We start from the raw sequence: 19318 nt of genomic DNA, 5'->3' as shown, positions 1-19318 counted from the left end.
TATTTCACAACAAATTCAAAAAAACACATGTGAACAAGATCTTACAGGTGCATACAAACAACGATGACATCTCCTCTGTCCAGACCAGCAACCCCATCCCTAGTGCTCTAACCCTAACCCCAAACAACGACTACAGTCGTACATCTCACCCACCCAGACCCCCCATGCCCACACCCCACATCCCTAGTGCCTTTATTATTGTTTGACACATGGCAAAAAATAACACTTCTAATGCAAACAATAAGACAAGTACATAACTAAGGTTTCATACACCTACAGCAGGCTAAACTACACCCATGATTATCATGGCTCTGCAAACTGACATAGCCCTAGTCTAGTTGTTGTGTGGAGCTAACAGAAAGAGCAGCTGGGGAGGAATTCAGGCCAAGGGCTTTCACAGAAGTTCTTATCTTAGGTCATCTTCACTCTGACCACAGAGGAGCAGAATGTCTCTGGCCCGGGGGAACATTCAGTATACACCAGAATCCGGGGACAGTTCTGAGGTCAAAAAGGAAACATCCAAAAACGGAACAACACTCATAGGAAATGCCATGACAACTAAGAAAAACCTGTTTTTAAACAATTCCATCAGTCTTGCTTGAATCTTACATGAGACCTGGATTTATGGTTGAAGTACTCTAAACTGCTTTCTACTGGCATTCAGTAGAGAATCACCCCCTCCCTCCTTCTGTGGCTCTAACTCTTATATAGTTGCATTGTGTCACATTTGTTTTCCTGCTCTTGCAAGGCATCTGAAGGCATTTCCTGTAATACACTGGGGGACGACGACATTTTGACACACTTTATCTCCGGTCCTATGGAATGTGGTCAGTTGTGTCTTAACAATATCCTGTCACAAGTCCAAGTCTATTGTGTTATTCTCTCCTCAATCTCTATCGTGATAAAGACGATGTCATAGAGGCTATAGCTGTTACAGAACAATAGGTAAGAAAAATGTAGCTTTTGTATAAGATAGGGATTCTGTGAAACTCACTCATCAGCCTGAAAATGTCACCAGCTGTGTTGCCGACTGGTTAGAACGTTTCAGGTGTGAGAGGGCAGGTGTGTTTACGAGGCAGAACTCTCAGGTTCTAGGTGTGAGCGGGCACGTGTGTTTACGAGGCAGAACTCTCGGGTTGTAGGTGTGAGAGGGCACGTGTGTTTATGAGGCAGAACTCTCGGGTTCTAGGTGTGAGAGGGCACGTGTGTTTACGAGGCAGAGCTCTCGGGTTCTAGGTGTGAGAGGGCATGTGTGTTTACGAGGCAGCGCTCTCAGGTTCTAGGTGTGAGAGGGCAGGTGTGTTTACGAGGCAGAGCTCTCAGGTTCTGGGTGTGAGAGGGCACGTGTGTTTACGAGGCAGAGCTCTTGGGTTCTAGATGTGAGCGGGCAGGTGTGTTTACGAGGCAGAGCTCTCGGGTTCTAGATGTGAGCGGGCAGGTGTGTTTACGAGGCAGAGCTCTCGGGTTCTAGGTGTGAGGGCACGTGTGTTTACGAGGCAGAGCTCTCGGGTTCTAGATGTGAGAGGGCACGTGTGTTTACGAGGCAGAGCTCTCGGGTTCTAGGTGTGAGAGGGCAGGTGTGTTTACGAGGCAGAGCTCTCGGGTTCTAGGTGTGAGAGGGCACGTGTGTTTACGAGGCAGAGCTCTCGGGTTCTAGGTGTGAGAGGGCAGGTGTGTTTACGAGGCAGAGCTCTCGGGTTCTAGGTGTGAGAGGGCACGTGTGTTTACGAGGCAGAGCTCTCGGGTTCTAGGTGTGAGAGGGCAGGTGTGTTTACGAGGCAGAGCTCTCGGGTTCTAGATGTGAGAGGGCACGTGTGTTTACGAGGCAGACCTCTCGGGTTCTAGGTGTGAGAGGGCATGTGTGTTTACGAGGCAGAGCTCTCGGGTTCTAGATGTGAGCGGGCAGGTGTGTTTACGAGGCAGAGCTCTCGGGTTCTAGGTGTGAGGGCACATGTGTTTACGAGGCAGAGCTCTCGGGTTCTAGATGTGAGAGGGCACGTGTGTTTACGAGGCAGAGCTCTCGGGTTCTAGGTGTGAGAGGGCAGGTGTGTTTACGAGGCAGAGCTCTCGGGTTCTAGGTGTGAGAATGCACGTGTGTTTACGAGGCAGAGCTCTCGGGTTCTAGGTGTGAGAGGGCAGGTGTGTTTACGAGGCAGAGCTCTCGGGTTCTAGGTGTGAGAGGGCACGTGTGTTTACGAGGCAGAGCTCTCGGGTTCTAGGTGTGAGCGGGCAGGTGTGTTTACGAGGCAGAGTTCTCGGGTTCTAGGTGTGAGAGGGCACGTGTGTTTACGAGGCAGAGTTCTCGGGTTCTATGTGTGAGAGGGCACGTGTGTTTACGAGGCAGAGTTCTCGGGTTCTAGGTGTGAGAGGGCACGTGTGTTTACGAGGCAGAGCTCTCGGGTTCTGGGTGTGTGTCATGACTTCCACCGAAGGTGGCTCCTCTCCCTGTTCGGGCGGTGCTCGGCAGTCGTCGTCGCCGGCCTACTAGCTGCCACCGATCCATTTTTTTCCTTTTCGTTTGTATCTGTCTGTTTTTTCACACCTGTGTTCATTTAGTTGATTTCAGTGGGTTTATTTACACCCCGCTGCCTGCTAGTCTTTGTGCGGGATTGTTTGTATGTGTTCTACGTTAGTGGTGCGTGTCTGCACCACAGGGTTTTCGTTTTATTCGGTAGTGTTACCGTTTCGAGAATTTAGTTTAGGAGTCGAGATTGCTCCTCCGTGTGAAGTTAGTTTCCCTGTGTGTGGCGACTTCGTTTTGTGCGTGTTTTTCCCTCATGTTGTTATTGAGTCGGGACTACTATAATAAACGTTTGTGCCACTGGAACTTCCTTGCTCTCCTGCTCCTGATTCCTGCACCTCCCTCCTACTAGGAGGCTATTGTAACAGTGTGTGCGGGCACGAGTGTTAACGAGGCAGAGCTCTCAAGTTCTAGGTGTGCGCTAGTGCTGGAGGAAGTGGTACAGCTAAGCAAGCAGCATGATGTCAATTATACACTGAAGAAAAATATAAATGCAACATGCAACAATTACAATGATTTTACTGAGTTACAGTTCATATAAGGAAATCAGTCAACTGAAATAATATTTATTAGGCCCTAGTCTATGGATTTCACATGACTGGGAGTACAGATATGTATCTGTCGGTCACAGATACCTTTAAAAAAGTAGGGGCGTGGATCAGATAACCAGTCAGTATCTGGTGTGACCATCTGCCTCATGCAGTGTGACACATCTCCTTCACATAGAGTTGATCAGGCTGTTGATTGTGGCCTGTGGAATGTTGTCAGACTCCTCTTCAATGGCTGTGTGAAGTTGCTGGATATTGGCGGAACTGGAACAGGTTCTCATACACGTCGATCCAGAGCATCCCAAACATGCTCAATGGGTGACCTGTCTGGTGAGTATGCAGGCCATGAAAGAACTGGGACATTTTCAGCTTCCAGGAATTGTGTACAGATCCTTGCAACACGGGGCCGTGCATTGTCATGCTGAAACATGATGGTGATGGCGGCGGATGAATGGCACGACAATGGGCCTCAGGATCCCGTCACGGTATCTCTGTGCATTCAAATTGCCATCGATAAAATGCAATTGTGTACGTTGTCCGTAGCTTATGCCTGCTCGTAACCATAACCCCATCGCCACCATGGGGCCCTCTGTTCACAACGTTGATAATCAGCAAACCGCTCGCCCACATGACGCCATGTGGGGGGGTTTAGGGGGTCTTCCCGGTACAGCTGAAACCGGGATTCATCAGTGAAGAGCACACTTCTCCAGGGTGCCATTGGCCATCGAAGGTGAGCATTTTCCCACTGAAGTCAGGAAGGCGGTCACGTGTGTTTGCGAGACAGGGGTATCAGGTTCTACTTTCTAGGTATCAAGATGGCGCCGGAGAACAAGGCTGACATTTTACGTATTCCTAACCAATTGTGTTTTTCTGTTTGTTTCTTTGCGTTGTTTGTAACTTATTTTTGTAACTTATTTTGTACATAATGTTGCCGCTACCTTCTCTTATGACCGAAAATAACTTCTAGACATCAGGACTGTGATTACCTACCACGGACTGGCAGAATCCTTTATTTCCTTTAACAAGTCTGACGTGAAGGATACACCGCTACCTCGGGGACAGGCCCCGATACCCGTGATTGCTTGCTTGAAGAGAAGGCGTAGAAAAAGGGGCCAGAGTGCGGGCTGCCTTCCGATCCCTGTGATTTGCTTGAAGATCGAATAAACCCCCACTTCGCGGAAAATTAAACTACCAACGGGACAGTCAAAACTGTAATATCTTATGCTTCACGGAGTCGTGGCTGAACGACAACATTATCAACGTACAGGTGGCTGATTATACGCTGTTTCGGCAGGATAGAACAGCGGCGTCTGATAAGACAAGATTTGGTATGGGTCCTCAGATCCTCAAAAGGTTCTACAGCTGCACCATCGAGAGCATCTTGACTGGTTGCATCACTGCCTGGCACGGCAACTGCTTGGCCTCCGACCACAAGGCACTACAGAGGTTAGTGTGTACGACTCAGTACATCACTGGGGCCAAGCTTCCTGCCATCCAGGACCTCTATACCAGGCGGTGTCAGAGGAAGGCCATAAAAATTGTCAGACTTCAGCCACCCTAGTCATAGACTGTTCTCTCTGCTACCACACGGCAAGCGGTACCGGAGCGCCAAGTCTTGGTCCAAGAGGCTTCTAAACAGCTTCTACCACCAAGCCATAAGACTCCTGAACATCTAATCAAATGGCTACCCAGACTATTTGCATTGCCCCCCTCCCCCCCTCTTTTATACCACTGCAACTCTCTGTTGTCATCTATGCATAGTCACTTTAATAACTCTACCTACATGTACATATTACCTCAACTAACCGGTGCCTCCGCACATTGACTCTGTACCAGTACCCCCCTGTATATAGGCTCGCTATTGTTATTTTACTGCTGCTCTTTAAATACTTGTTACTTTTATTTCTTATTCTTATCTGTCTTTTTTTAACTGCATTGTTGGTTAAGGGCTCGTAAGTAAGCATTTCACTGTAAGGTTGTATTCGGCGCATGTGACTAATACAATTTGATTTGAAGTCGGTTCCGCTGCCGAACTGCAGTCAAGACCCAGATGAGGATGAAAAGCAGATGAGTTTTCCTGAGACGGTTTCTGACAGTTATGCAAACCCCCAGTTTCATCAGCTGTCCGGGTGGCTGGTCTCAGACTATTCCGCAGGTGAAGAAGCCGGATGTGGAGATCCTGGGCTGGCGTGGTTACACGTGGTGAGGCCGGTTGCACTGCCAAATTCTCTAAAACGACGTTGAAAGCGGCTTATGGTAGAGAAATTAACATACATTTCTCTGGCAACTGCTCTGGTGGACATTCCTGCAGTCAGCATGCCAATTGCACGGTCCCTCAAAACTAGAGACATCTGTGGCATTGTGTTGTGTGACAAAACTATACATTTTAGAGTGGCCTTTTATTGTCCCCAGCACAAGGTGCACCTGTGTAATGATCATGCTGTTTCATCAGCTTCTTAATATGCCACACCAGGTGGATGGATTATCTTGGCAAAGGAGAAATGCACACAAACAGGGATGTAAACTAATTTGTGCACATAATATGAGAAAAATAAATGTTTTGTGCGTATGGAACATTTCTGGGATCTTTTATTTCAGCTCATGAAAAATCAAATCAAATCTATTTATATAGCCCTTCTTACATCAGGTGATATCTCAAAGTGCTGTACAGAAACCCCCTGCCACGCCCTGACTACTGTCTTACTACTACTGTCTTACTACTACTGTCTACTGTCTAACTACTACTGTCTACTGTTTTAAGAGCGTCTGCTACAGTAGACAGTAGTAGTACTGTCTTACTACTACTGTCTACTGTCTAACTACTACTGTCTACTGTCTTACTACTACTGTCTACTGTCTTACTACTACTGTCTACCTACTACTGTCCACTGTCTAACTACTACTGTCTACTGTCTTACTACTACTGTCTACTGTCTTACTACTACTGTTTACTGTCTTACTACTACTGTCTTACTACTACTGTCTACTGTCTTACTACTACTGTCTACTGTCTTACTACTACTGTCTTCTGTCTTACTACTACTGTCTTCTGTTTTACTACTACTGTCTAATGTCTTACTACTACTGTCTTACTACAACTGTCTACTGTCTTACTACTACTGTCTTACTACTACTGTCTTCTGTTTTACTACTACTGTCTTCTGTCTTACTACTACTGTCTACTGTCTTAGTACTACTGTCTTACTACTACTGTCTACTGTCTTACTACTACTGTCTACTGTCTTACTACTACTGTCTTACTACTACTGTCTTCTGTTTTACTACTACTGTCTACTGTCTAACTACTACTGTCTACTGTCTTACTACAACTGTCTACTGTCTTACTACTACTGTCTTACTACTACTGTCTACTGTCTAACTACTACTGTCTACTGTCTTACTACTACTGTCTTACTACTACTGTCTACTGTCTACTACTACTGTCTACTGTCTTCTACTACTGTTACTGTCTTACACTACTGTCTTACTACTACTGTCTACTGTCTTACTACTACTGTCTACTGTCTTACTACTACTGTCTAACTACTGCTGTCTAACTACTACTGTCTACTGTCTGCTGTCTACTGTCTTACTACTACTGTCTAACTACTGCTGTCTAACTACTACTGTCTACTGTCTGCTGTCTACTGTCTTACTACTACTGTCTAACTACTGCTGTCTAACTACTACTGTCTACTGTCTGCTGTCTACTGTCTTACTACTACTGTCTTACTTACTGTTTGTGCAATGTTGTTGTATCTCGCCCAGTTATGCTAATTAGCCATATTGTAATTTAACTGAATAGAGAGAGGAAGAAAACTCAGTCTGGCATCTGCTCCTACCTCAGGCACTTCACTCATATTTAACTAAACATGAATAATTTAAAACAGAACTGTTAATTTTATATTTATAGATCTATTGATGTACGTGCTTGCTAATTGGCAGGCTACCTGGTCTGTATCAAGTCTTTTCTGTATTATACTACATGACCAAATCTATGTGGAGACCTGCTCGTGGGAACATCTCACTCCGAAATCATGGGCATTAACATGGAGTTGGTCCCCCCCCCTTTTGCTGCTATAAAAGCCTTCACTCTTCTGGGATGGCTTTCCACTAGATGTTGGAACATTGCTGCAGGGACTTGCTTCCATTCAGACACAAGAGCATTAGTGAGGTCATGCACTGATGTTGGGCGATTAGGCCTGGCTCGCAGTCAGCGTTCCACATCATCCCAAAGCTGTTCGATGCGGTTGAGGTCAGGGCTCTGTGCAGGCCAGTCAAGTTCTTCCACACCGATCTCGACAAACTATTTCTGCATGGTCCTCGCTTTGTGCACGGGGGCATTGTCATGCTGAAACAGGAAAGGGCCTTCCCCAAACTGTTGCCACAAAGTTGGAAGCACAGAATCATCTACAATGTCATTGTATGCTGTAGCGTTAAGATTTACCTTCACTGGAACTAAGGGGCCCAAACCTTGAAAAACAGCCCCAGACCATTATTCCTCCTCTACCAAACTTTACAGTTGGCACTATGCAATGGGGCAGGTGGCGTTCTCCTGGCATCCTCCAAACCCAGATTTGTTCGTCGGACTGCCAGATGGTAAAGCGTGATTCATCACTCTAGAGAATGTTTCCACTGCTCCAGAGTCCAATGGCGGTGAGCTTTACACCACTCCAGCTGACGATTTGCATTGTGCATAGTTAGGGTTGTTTGTGGCTGCTCGGCCATGGAAACACATTTCATGAGACTCCCGACAAACAGTTATTGTGCTGACGTTGCTTCCAGAGGCAGTTTGGAACTCGGTAGTGAGTGTTGCATCCGAGGACAGACGAGTTTTATGTGCTACACGCTTCAGCAATCGGCGGTCCTGTTCTGTGAACTTGTGTGGCCTACCACTTCGTGGCTGAGCCGTTGTTGCTCCTAGATGTTTCCACTTTACAATAATGGCACTTACAGTTGACTGACTTGTTGGAAAGGTGGCATCCTATGATGGTGCCACGTTGAAAGTCAGTGAGTTCTTCAGTAAGGACATTCTACTGCCAAATGTTTGTCTATGGAGATTACATGGCTGTGTGCAACTAATCCACTAATTTGAAGAGGTGTCCACACACTTTTGGTGTTATATAGAGCTTGTGTTTGTTCATAACTCTGCATATATCAGATTAAACCTCATCATTTTGTGTTATTAGCCCTGAATGTATTCTGAACTTACATCAGTCTGCTGACATCTTGCCTTAAACATTAGCTTCTTTGTGATTCATCCTGAACTGAAATCATCATGATTATTGAGCAGCTGTGCTGCTATTTTTATTGACTTGGCCAAAGCTTTTGATACGGTAGACAATTCCATTCTAAGGATTATTGGTGTCTCCGAGGGGTCTTCGGCCTGGTTTGCTAATAACCTCTCTCAAAGAGTGCAGTGTATAAAGTCAGAAAATCTGTTGTCTCAGCCACTGCCTGTCACCAAGGGAGTACCCCAAGGCTCGATCCTAGACCCCATGTTCTGCTCAATTTACATCAACAACACAGCTCAGGCAGTAGGAAGCTCTCTCATCCATGTACAGTAGATGCCGATGATACAGTCTTATACTCGGCTGGCCACTCCCAGGATTTTTTGTTCAACGCTCTACAACAAAGCTTTCTTAGTGTTCAACAAGCTTTCTCTGCCCTTAACCTTGTTCTGAACACCTCCAAAACAAAGGTCATGTGGTTTGGTAAGAAGAATGCCCCTCTCCTCACAGGTGTGATTACTACCTCTGAGGGTTTAGAGCTTGAGGTAGTCACCTCATACAAGTACTTGGGAGTATGGCTAGATGGTACACTGTCCTTCTCTCAGCACATATCCAAGCTGCAGGCTAAGGTTAAATCTAGACTTGGTTTCCTCTATCGTAATCGCTGCTCTTTCACCCCAGTTGCCAAACGAACCCTGATTAAGATGACCATCCTACCCACGCTAGATTACAGAGACGTAATTTATAGATCGGCAGGCAAGGGTGCTCTCAAGCAGCTATATGTTCTTCACCATTCGGCCATCAGATTTGAAACCGATGCTCCTTATAGGACACATCACAGCACTCTATACTCCTCTGGAAACTGGTCATCCCTGTATACCCGTCGCAAGACCCACTGGTTGTTGCTTATTTATAAAACCCTCCTAGGCCTCACTCCCCCCTATCTGAGATATCTACTGCAGCCCTCATCCAACAGCCATTCTGCCAGTCACATTCTGTTAAAGGTCCCCAAAGCACACACATCCTTGGGTCGCTCCTCCTTTCATTTCGCTGCAGCTATCGACTGGAACGAGCTGCAAAAAACACTCAAACTGCACACTTTTATCTCCATCTACAATCAAAGACTCAATCAATCAATGTTTCTACCATGTTTTGTGCTGCTATAATGTTGTGCTGCTAACATGTTGTGTTGCTAGCATGTTGCTGTCATGTTGTGTTGCTACCATGCTGTGTTGTCATGTGTTGCTGCCGTGCTAGGTTGTTGTCTTAGGTCTCTCTTTATGTAGTGTTGTGTTGTGTCTCTTGTCGTGATGTGTTTTGTCCTATATTTTTAATCCCAGGCCCTGTTCCCGCAGGAGGCCTTTTGGTAGGCCGTCATTGTAAATAAGAATTTGTTCTTAACTGACTTAAAGGTTAAATAAATAAATATTGTGTGATACTGGAATTTCTATTAAATTATGTAATAGGATATCTCTATTGAATTATGTAATAGGATCCCGACACAGTTACCGCTCTAAAAAAGCCTCTGGAAGGGAGGACATGCACCAGAACAATCACTATACCTCTTACTATGTATCTGCCAACACTGTAGACCTAATCTGACTACACATTTTTTACCTTTTGTTTAACTAGGCAAGTCAGTTAAGAACAAATTCTTATTAACAATGACGGCCTAGGAACAGTGGGTTAACTGCCTTGTTCAGGGGCAGAACAACAGATTTTGACCTTGTCAGCTCGTGTCATGGGCGTCGTAAGGATTGGACCAAAACGCAGCGGGTAAAGTGCTCATCTTCTTTCTTTATTAAAGAAAACACTTAAACAAATTAAACTGTCGACGAAAACAGTCCAGTAAGGTGCACAGACTATACTGGAAACAACCACCCACAAAACACAAGTGAAAACAAACCCAACTAAATATGGCCTCCAATTAGAGACAACGACAACCAGCTGCCTCTAATTGGAGGTCATTGCCAAAAACCCACATAAAAATAGAAAACTAGATATACACATAGAAATAGAAAATAGAAAATATAGAACATAAACCAAAAACGCCGAAACACACAAAACGAAACCCCCTGCCACGCCCTGACCAAACTACAATGTCAAAGAACCCCTTTTACTGGTCAGGACGTGACAGCTCAGGGATTCGATCTGCAATCTTTTGGTTACTAGTCCAACGCTTTAACCACTAGGCTACCTGCCGCCCCATTCTCACATGATGAGAATATACGATATAATACTTTATAATATAATAATATATAATTAATGGGTCTCACATTATATGACTTATTATAATGTCTATAACAGATCTCTCAGGTTCACCTTTGTTTATAGAGGAACACAGAACACTTTCCTAAAGTACTAGCGCTTAGCATTATTATAATATTTGTGTGTATTAACAGTTCTTGACCCTGCAGGAAGTGAGACTTGACCCTGCAGGAAGTGAGACCGGGTCCAGCCCATTAGTAAAACGAGCAGGCGTTTCATCACAAATGGCAACCTATCTAGTGCACTACTGGTAGAATGAACATCGTCTCTGTACCTGGTAGAATGAACAACGTCTGCACTACTTGTAGTGTACTAGATAGGGAATAGGGTGCCATTCAGGATGCATACTGAGGGCTGAACAACGTCTGTACCTGGTAGAATGAAGGATGTCTGTACCTGGTAGAATGAACAACGTCTGCACTACTTGTAGTGTACTAGATAGGGAATAGGGTGCCATTCAGGATGCATACAGAGGGCTGAACAACATCTGTACCTGGTAGAATGAAGGACGTCTGTACCTGGTAGAATGAAGGTTCTGAAACATGGGAGCAGAGCAGTAAGCATTCTTCAGCCTGACTACTGGTTTTTATAGTCCCGGCACAGGAAGCCCACTCAGCTGTCATGAGGCCTCATTCATGTTGCCGGCTGAAAAACGCTGACTGCTTCCCTTCCCCAAACCCCTCCCTCCCACTGGCTGGCTACTCTCCAAGACACACACACACACACAGGCACAAACACACTTGTCTGATATTGTCTTTGTATTCTATAGTGCACTATATAGGGAATAGAGTGCCATTTTGGACACAGCCTAAGTATTGTTTAATGCACTTCTGTCAAAGTGGGAGAGACCCAGCTGTTACCTCTCTGTGTTGTCTGCAGACCTGGGTTCAAATATTATTAGAAATCATTTCAAATACTTGAGTTTTCTCTAGCCTGCCTGGAGTGCCAACTGGGTGGGGTTTACAGTTTTGGGACTATTATTTTGGTCCATTAAGCCAGATAAGCTCAATCAAGCACAGAGATAGTTTTTGAAAAATTAGAAATGCCACAGAGGGGGATGTCTGCCGTTTTACGGGATCTTAACCAGTTGTGCTATTCTGTATGTTTTTTCGCGTTGTGTAACTTTTTTTTATGACCGAAATAAGCTTCTGTACATCAGAACAGCGATTACTCACCTCGGACTGGACGAAGATTTTTCTTTAATGAATCGGAGGCTAAATATATTATTTTCTACATTGTAGAATAATAGTGAAGACATCAGAACTATGAAATAACACATATGGAATCATGTAGTAACCAAAAAAGTGTTAAACAAATCAAAATATATTTAATATTTGTTAATTGCAATGCATTCCAGGTGACTACCTCATGAAGCTGGTTGAGAGAATGCCAAGAGTGTGCAAAGCTGTCATCAAGGCAAATTTAAAATATTACATATATTTTGATTGTCATGTCAATAACATGGCTGATTCCTCTCAACTCTCTGGCAATTACAATCTCATTTACTGTCTGCAACGCTCTGACGTGGCTGAGAGAGTTGGGTTGCCACTGCCAGCCCCGAACAGAAGAAAAGAGGGCCCCAGAACAGAACAGAAGAGAGATTAGCTTTTTTGAAGATGATAAATGCACTGGGCCATTATGGTGGCAGATTAGGAAGTGGCACTCTCCCCAAATTGGGGACAGTGAGAGAGTCAGTGTTTAAAATGTTTTGGTGAGGAGGCAGTGATAATTGGGGACAGTGAGAGAGTCAGTGTTTAAAATGTTTTGGTGAGGAGGCAGGGTAAATTGGAGACAGTGAGAGAGTCAGTGTTTAAAATGTGTTGGTGAGGAGGCAGGGTAAATTGAGGAGGCAGTGTTTAAAATGTTTTGGTGAGGAGGCAGGGATAATTGAGGACAGTGAGAGAGTCAGTGTTTAAAATGTTTTGGTGAGGAGGCAGGGTAAATTTGGGACAGTGAGAGAGTCAGTGTTTAAATGTGTTGGTGAGGAGGCAGGGATAATTGAGGACAGTGAGAGAGTCAGTGTTTAAATGTTTTGGTGAGGAGGCAGGGATAATTGAGGAGTCAGTGTTTAAAATGTGTTGGTGAGGAGGCAGGGATAATTGAGGACAGTGAGAGAGTCAGTGTTTAAAATGTTTTGGTGAGGAGGCAGGGTAAATTGAGGACAGTGAGAGAGTCAGTGTTTAAAATGTTTTGGTGAGGAGGCAGGGTAAATTGTATTGGATGGTGCATTATCTTTTAGATTTTTAGCCTCTTTGTGAAAGGGTGAGGCTGTAACTATGTTTACAGTTGAAGGTGAAAAACAGAGACCTTGTTTATATTAAAGTACCTTCCTCTGAAACCAGAGAGCATTCTACACTGGATTATAAACACAGTTACGTTACATTCTGTATCCCAATGAGATATTTCACAGCTCAAAACCAACACCCAACCTGAGGAAATAACATGTACATGGTTTACTGACTGATTGTTTTTGATAACACATAATGTTATCATGTTCCGTCCATAAAGCACAGTGAACAGATTGTGATAACAAGTCATTGCTGCGAATGTGAATAACATGAACATTTAATTAGCCATCTGGGTATGTCTGTGTAGAACCTCTCTAGCTAAACCAATCAGCCAGCGACTCTTTGTCTCCCTTTAACTTGTCTCACAGAGTATAATCTAATACCACAGGGCACAGGCTCTCTCCTTTTCTCCCCATCTTTCAACTCGCTCTCTTGCTCTCTCTACTCTCGCTCTACCCTTTCTCTCTCTCTCTTTCTCTCTAACTCTCTCTATACCCTCTCTGTCTCTCTACTGTACCTCTCTCTCTCTCTTCACACAGGCACACAGTCTCTCACACTATAAAAAAGTTGGACAGGATAATATCATGTTAGTCAATATGTAATCTTTGAAAGTAAAAATAATAATTGAGTAAGAAAGACTGTTGGTTGAACTATACTGCAGTGTTGAGCAGTAGGGAGGGGATATATAGCCGAGGAGGAAGGTGGGTGGGAGGAGCTATAGGAGGCTGGTGGGAGGAGTTATAGGAGGCTGGTGGGAGGAGCTATAGGAGGCTGGTGGGAGGGGCTATAGGAGGACGGGCTCATTGGAGCTATAGGATGCTGGTGGGAGGAGCTATAGGAGGACGGGCTCATTGGAGCTATAGGAGGCTGGTGGGAGGAGCTATAGGAGGCTGGTGGGAGGAGTTATAGGAGGCTGGTGGGAGGAGCTATAGGAGGCTGGTGGGAGGAGCTATAGGAGGATGGGCTCATTGGAGCTATAGGATGCTGGTGGGACGAGCTATAGGAGGCTGGTGGGAGGAGCTATAGGAGGCTGGTGGGAGGAGTTATAGGAGGCTGGTGGGAGGAGCTATAGGAGGACGGGCTCATTGGAGCTATAGGATGCTGGTGGGAGGAGCTATAAGAGGACGGGCTCATTGGAGCTATAGGATGCTGGTGGGAGGAGCTATAGGAGGACGGGCTCATTGGAGCTATAGGATGCTGGTGGGAGGAGCTATAGGAGGACGGGCTCATTGGAGCTATAGGATGTTGGTGGGAGGAGCTATAGGAGGACGGGCTCATTGGAGCTATAGGAGGCTGGTGGGAGGAGCTATAGGAGGACGGGCTCATTGGAGCTATAGGATGCTGGTGGGAGGAGCTATAGGAGGTTGGTGGGAGGAGCTATAGGAGGCTGGTGGGAGGAGCTATAGGAGGACGGGCTCATTGGAGCTATAGGATGCTGGTGGGAGGAGCTATAGGAGGACGGGCTCATTGGAGCTATAGGAGGCTGGTGGGAGGAGCTATAGGAGGCTGCTGGGAGGAGCTATAGGAGGACGGGCTCATTGGAGCTATAGGATGCTGGTGGGAGGGGCTATAGGAGGACGGGCTCATTGGAGTGATAGGAGGCTGGTGGGAGGAGCTATAGGAGGACGGGCTCATTGGAGCTATAGGAGGCTGGTGGGAGGAGCTATAGGAGGCTGCTGGGAGGAGCTATAGGAGGACGGGCTCATTGGAGCTATAGGATGCTGGTGGGAGGGGCTATAGGAGGACGGGCTCATTGGAGTGATAGGAGGCTGGTGGGAGGAGCTATAGGAGGACGGGCTCATTGGAATGGTATAAATGGAATACAGTCAAACGTGGTTTCCCTAACCTAACGTGGTTTCCCTAACCTAACGTGGTTTCCCTAACCTAACGTGGTTTCCATAACCTAACGTGGTTTCCATAACCTAACGTCCCTAACCTAACGTGGTTTCCCTAACCTAACGTGGTTTCCCTAACCTAACGTGGTTTCCATAACGTAACGTGGTTTCCATAACCTAACGTCCCTAATCTAACGTGGTTTCCATAACCTAACGTGGTTTCCATAACCTAACGTGGTTTCCATAACCTAACGTCCCTAATCTAACGTGGTTTCCCTAACCTAACGTGGTTTCCATAACCTAACGTGGTTTCCCTAAGCTAACGTGGTTTCCCTAACCTAACGTGGTTTCCCTAACCTAATGTGGTTTCCCTAACCTAACGTGGTTTCCATAACCTAACGTGGTTTCCATAACCTAACGTGGTTTCCATAACCTAACGTCCCTAACCTAACGTGGTTTCCATAACCTAACGTGGTTTCCATAACCTAACGTGGTTTCCCTAACCTAACATGGTTTCCCTAACCTAACGTGGTTTCCATAACCTAACGTGGTTTCCCTAACCTAACGTGGTTTCCCTAACCTAACGTGGTTTCCCTAACCTAACGTGGTTTCCCTAACCTAACGTGGTTTCCATAACCTAACGTGGTTTCCCTAACCTAACGTGGTTTCCATAACCTAACGTGGTTTCCCTAACTTAACGTGGTTTCCATAACCTAACGTGGTTTCATAACCTAATGTGGTTTCCATAACCTAACGTCCCTAACCTAACATGGTTTCCCTAACCTAACGTGGTTTCCATAACCTAACATGGTTTCCCTAACCTAACGTGGTTTCCATAACCTAACGTGGTTTCCATAACCTAACGTGGTTTCCATAACCTAACGTGGTTTCCCTAACCTAACATGGTTTCCATAACCTAACGTGGTTTCCCTAACCTAACGTGGTTTCCATAACCTAACGTGGTTTCCCTAACCTAACATGGTTTCCATAAACTAACGTGGTTTCCCTAACCTAACGTGGTTTCCATAACCTAACGTGGTTTCCATAACCTAACGTGGTTTCCATAACCTAACGTCCATAACCTAACGTGGTTTCCATAACCTAACGTCGTTTCCCTAATCTAACGTGGTTTCCATAACCTAACGTGGTTTCCATAACCTAACGTGGTTTCCCTAACCTAACGTGGTTTCCCTAACCTAACGTGGTTTCCATAACCTAACGTCCATAACCTAACGTGGTTTCCATAACCTAACGTGGTTTCCCTAATCTAACGTGGTTTCCATAACCTAACGTGGTTTCCATAACCTAACGTGGTTTCCCTAACCTAACATGGTTTCCCTAACCTAACGTGGTTTCCATAACCTAACATCCATAACCTAACGTGGTTTCCATAACCTAACATGGTTTCCATATGTTTGATGTGTTTGACACTGTTCCATTTATTCCATTCCGATGAGCCCGTCCTCCTATAGCTCCTCCTTCCACCAGCCTCCTCTGATATACAGTATAAAACATCTAAATTGAACTGCAAGCGTGGCTGGCTGGGGCCTCAGGTTGGTATTACACGTATGCTACGTTCCAGACAGATAACGTTATGATGTTAACAGCAGCTTCACTGCTCGCCATGTTTGTGTGTGTGTGTGTGTGTGTGTGTGTGTGTGTGTGTGTGTGTGTGTGTGTGTGTGTGTGTGCGTGCGTGCGTGCGTGCGTGCGTGCGTGTGTGTGTGCGCGCGCGTGCGTGTGTGTGCGATGCTTCAACCAGACAGACGCATGTGGAACTGAGAACTCTTTCGAACCAGAAGTCAGCACTTTCTTTGAGTCATACGTGGAGTGTCTGAAAGTGGACATTGCCAAATAAATGAGGGGGGGTCCACATAAGTGGGTGTATGGAAATCTAACAGCTAATTGGGCAGATTGGTTGCCACTCAAGATCGTTTTGTGTGGCTACTTGCTGCTTCCTTAGCACTTTAGCTAAGCCTAACCCTTTTCCTGACCTTAACCTCATTCTCCTAACCTGCTAGGCTAGTTCTCCTAACCTGCCATGTTAATTTGTATGCAGTTACCAATACTTGCTTTTTTCTGGCCTTCAGTTTCCTCTTTCTGTCACCCCTATTAGTTCATATTTGAATATTTCTCAAGGGAATCATCAAATGAAACAGTTACTGAAACTGCTGATGTGAACTTTGACCTGATGGTTTAGAAGACTGACTAATCTGTTGCTGAAACTGCTGATGTGAACTTTGACCTGGTGGTTTAGAAGACTGACTAATCTGTTGCTGAAACTGCTGATGTGAACTTTGACCTGGTGGTTTAGAAGACTGGCTCATCTGTTTCCTCTCTTTGATCACAACACCATGACTCTACTTATCCAGTCACAAGTTCCTGTTGTTGTTGTCTCCTCTTTGTTTTAGAGCAGGCTCCTCCCCTTTTCTCCTAGCGTGTTGTTCAATCTGACATGACACGAAGAAAACAAATCACGAGCTTCTACAGGAATCACTTTGTTAGCCGAATAAATTTGGAAGATGGGCGATTCACTCCACTCTTTGCACATGCTCTTCCCTGTGGCTCAGTTGGTAGAGCATGGTGTTTACAGGGCTGTGGGTTCGATTCCCACGGGGGACCAGTACAAAAAAATAAATTAAAAATTAAAAATTTAAATGCATGAAATGAAATGTATGCATTCACTACTGTAAGTAGCTCTGGATAAGAGTGTCTGCTAAATGACTCAAATGTAATGTAGGTTTTATTTGAGAAGACAGGCCTTTCAGTTCTGTAAAGTTTTAATAAAACAGTGATAGGAGCAAGAGCAGTATTTAGGTTTATCTTCTCTTTGAAGTTCTGTCAAGCCTAACTGAATGTGCACTGTGTACAGGTACAGTGATCGGTAAACTGTCAGAGCAGCTTACCGATCACCGTACCTGTACACAGCCCATCTGTAAATAGCACACCCAACTACCTCATCCCCATATTATTACTTACCCTCTTGCTCTTTTGCATCCCAGTATCTCTACTTGCACATCATCATCTGCACATCTATCACTCCAGTATTAATGCTAAATTGTAATTATTTTTGCCTCTATGGCCAATTTATTGCCTACCTCCCTACTCTTCTACATTTGCACACACTGTACATAGATGTTTCTATTTTTCTTTTATTTTGTGTTATTGACTGTACGTTTGTTTATGTGTAACTCTGTGTTGTTGTTTTTGTCGCACTGCTTTGCTTTATCTTGGCCAGGTCGCAGTTGTAAATGAGAACTTGTTCTCAACTGGCCTACCTTGTTAAATTAACGTGAAATAAAAATGTTCTTTAAAAAAAAATTACATTTCAAATAGAGCTCTTACAAGTTACAAACTCCTTTCAAATAGAGCTCCTACAAGTTACAAACTCCTTTCAAATAGAACTCCTACAAGTTACAAACTCTTTTCAAATAGAGCTCCTACAAGTTACAAACTCCTTTCAAATAGAGCTCCTACAAGCTACAAACTCCTTTTAAATAGAGCTCCTACAAGTTACAAACTCCTTTCAAATAGAACTCCAACAAGTTACAAACTCTTTTCAAATAGAGCTCCCACAAGTTACAAACTCCTTTCAAATAGAGCTCCTACAAGTTACAAACTCCTTTCAAATAGAGCTCCTACAAGTTACAAACTCTTTTCAAATAGAGCTCCTACAAGTTACAAACTCTTTTCAAATAGAGCTCCCACAAGTTACAAACTCTTTTCAAATAGAGCTCCTACAAGTTACAAACTCTTTTCAAATAGAGCTCCCACAAGTTACAAACTCCTTTCAAATAGAGCTCCTACAAGTTACAAACTCCTTTCAAATAGAGCTCCTACAAGTTACAAACTCTTTTCAAATAGAGCTCCTACAAGTTACAAACTCCTTTCAAATAGAGCTCCTACAAGTTACAAACTCCTTTCAAATAGAGCATTGTGAAGATGTGTTCTACAGAACAGGCACTGGGAGAAAGAATGTGTAATTATACCTCTCCTATCGTACCAGTAGATTGGGGGTAATTATGATCTAATTATATACATCATGTTGATGAACTGATGGCTCTAGCTAGCTGTTAAATCAAAGGCAAGATCAATGTTTTTTTTTTTAAGAAAATAGGAAGAGGAAAAAAAAGCTAATGCTAATCTAAGACAAATGGAATGGTCTCCAATGCAAACGGGTCTCTCCGACAAGCTTAAAGAAATTAACGTAATCTTTACAACGTCATGTGCTCACTGCTATCATCACGGGATATGTCATCATCACGTTTCTCCACAAGACTAGTGCTGACATAAGTTCAGTTGAGCAGTGCAGTAAAACCTGTACCAGTGCAGACCAAGGGCTGTGTGGTCTGACACAGATTAGAGGGCAGTGTGGAGTGCAATAGAGATTGCGTCATCTGTGGATCTGATGGGGTCGGTATGCGAATTGGAGTGGGTCTAGGGTGTCTGGGGTGAGTGTGTCGATGTGAGCCGTGACCAGCATTTCAAAGCATTTCATGGCTATAGATGTGAGTGCTACGACGCAATAGTAATTTAGACAGGTTACCTTGGCATTCTTGGGCACAGGGAATAGGGTGGTCTGCTTGAAACATGTAGGTATTTCAGACTGGGTCAGGAAGAAGTTGAA

The 19318-nt window shown here is 44.7% G+C and overlaps 1 long non-coding RNA gene across 1 annotated transcript in view; it reads left to right on the top strand.

Annotated features, from left to right (window-relative positions):
* The first annotated feature begins 829 nt into the window (after positions 1-829).
* The window catches only part of LOC145860862 (uncharacterized), a 29289-nt gene continuing 10800 nt past the window's right edge, over positions 830-19318 (top strand). The window contains exon 1 of the long non-coding RNA XR_014380582.1: positions 830-945. This is a non-coding gene — a long non-coding RNA (uncharacterized LOC145860862). The remainder of the gene's footprint in view (positions 946-19318) is intronic.

The sequence above is a fragment of the Salmo salar genome, chromosome 15 (assembly GCF_965601325.2).
Source record: "Salmo salar chromosome 15, fSalSal1, whole genome shotgun sequence".
Classification (NCBI taxonomy): Eukaryota; Metazoa; Chordata; class Actinopteri; order Salmoniformes; family Salmonidae; genus Salmo; species Salmo salar.
Note: the sequence above shows the minus strand (reverse complement) of the source record. Positions and strands in the feature narration are given on the sequence as shown.